Genomic DNA, 792 nt, shown 5'->3' with positions numbered 1-792 from the left:
GGCTGCCCGGACACCTGTCAAGAGAAGCGAAGTAAACACTCAACATCCGGCTTCCTTTCAAAATAAGAGCTGTTTGTGAGGACAATTTAAGTTATCAAGTATTTTAAAAACATACAGAAACACCACTTATAAACACTGCTTATAGATTATGTAACAGATAAATATGAAAAACACAAACATGTGAAAGAACAATCACAAAAGCCTGATCAGCAGAGGAGACCTCAAAAACCACTCCAACTTTGAGAGCCTGGCATGCGGAAACGATTTGGAATTAGAAAATTCTGAATAAAAGTTTGATAGAGCAGCAACTATTGAGCGTTTTAAGACTAAAATGGAGTCTGTAGCTTGAAACTTGTAGGAGGAGATACATTTGGCAGATGACCCTCGTTGAAGGGCTCGCTCAGACACCCATCAAAACTTGAAGTTTGCCCAGAATGTCCTCTGTGAGATTAACATTTTGATAGTTGAATAGCTGAAATCAGTCAATGTATGCTGAAGATACGCTGCGCCAAAAAACATACAGAAGAATAAAAAAGAAGAAAGGGTGAATAACAAGAGTTTGATTGCCTAGCAACAGCAATCAAGCTCTATTGAGTTCTTGATTCTACATTATAGATATTTTTCTTATAGATCAATAGTCTTAATGTTTTAGCTGGAAACTTTGATTAATAAAGATCAAATATTAAATTCATAAAAACTCATTTCTGTGTTATAGATGCTGTTGGTGGATCAGGTTTGTGAAAAGTACATTAAACTGCGGACTGTTCTTTAGACAGCTGCACACTTTTATTC

Source organism: Parambassis ranga, chromosome 1 (genome assembly GCF_900634625.1).
Source record: "Parambassis ranga chromosome 1, fParRan2.1, whole genome shotgun sequence".
In the NCBI taxonomy this organism is placed as follows: domain Eukaryota; kingdom Metazoa; phylum Chordata; class Actinopteri; family Ambassidae; genus Parambassis; species Parambassis ranga.
This window is presented reverse-complemented; position numbering follows the sequence as displayed.